Source organism: Populus euphratica, unplaced genomic scaffold (assembly GCF_000495115.2).
Source record: "Populus euphratica unplaced genomic scaffold, PopEup_1.0 scaffold394.1, whole genome shotgun sequence".
NCBI lineage: Eukaryota > Viridiplantae > Streptophyta > Magnoliopsida > Malpighiales > Salicaceae > Populus > Populus euphratica.
Window position 1 is genome coordinate 55699 of NW_011500134.1, and position 1378 is coordinate 57076.

Below are 1378 nucleotides of genomic sequence, written 5' to 3' on the forward strand. Positions count from 1 at the left end.
TTAAATTTTGAAATTTTAAATTTTGAAAACATAACCGCCAATATTTTAAATTTTAAAATTTCAAATTTTAAAAAACTTACCGCCAACATTCTAAGATTTTACAATTTGAAAAAATAGTCCATCTATAAATATTCTCATACATCTTAACATTTTTTCTCATCATTTTCTTCTCTCCAATCTTTGTTATATTTCATTAAAATTCATCATGAATCATTCTAATTTTAATTTTTATGATGCTTTTGATTTTGATGATGACACTCCTGTGTTGGCTTTTCAAGTTACTACTGTTGTAGTTGCTGAAGAAGAATCGAATAATCAAGGGCGGAGAACAAGATATCGTGGCTCTATTCCTGGTCCCAATATTGTCAATCACACAGCCATTTAGAGCATCTCCAACGGGAGACGCTTTTTAGAAGAAATATGGTTATTTAAATAATGTAGATATAGTTTTTTTGGTTAATATACATTCCAATGCTAAGAAAATTATTTAGAAGAGTCAATTATATTTTAATATATTTGATATATAATTATTTTAACATAATCTATTAATATTAATAAAAATGAGGAATTAATATCTTTCTAAGAGCATCTCTAATAAAAAAAATATTATATTGAAGAGCAGCCAAATAAAAAAAATAGCTTTTTAAATCGTATAAATATAGATTTTTAAATTATATATATTCCAATGGTAAAAAGCTATATAGAAAAGCCATTTATATTTTAATATATTTCATGTTAAATTAATTTTAATATAATTATATAACTAATTTAAATATTTTATATATAATATAATTATGATGTTATTAATTACATAATTAATATGAATAATTTATAAAAGTAATATAAAATTAATGAAGTAATATAAAAGTTAAAAAATATAATTTAAAATTAAATTTAAAATTTATTTATATCAATATTTTTAATTTTAAGTTTTATATGTTATTGTTAAAAATTTAATTTTTAAAAAGTAAATTCAAATTCAAACTTTGAAAAAATCAGCACCAAGATAACCGCCAACATTAAATTTTTAAATTTTAAATTTTGAAAAAATAAGCGCCAATATTTTAAATTTTGAAATTTTAAATTTTGAAAAAATAACCGCCAATATTTTAAATTTTAAAATTTCAAATTTTAAAAAACTTACCGCCAACATTCTAAGATTTTACAATTTGAAAAAATAGTCCATCTATAAATATTCTTATATATCTTAACATTTTTTCTCATCATTTTCTTCTCTCCAATCTTTGTTATATTTCATTAAAATTCATCATGAATCATTCTAATTTTAATTTTTATGATGCTTTTGATTTTGATGATGACACTCCTGTGTTGGCTTTTCAAGTTGCTACTGCTGTAGTTGCTGAAGAAGAATCGAATA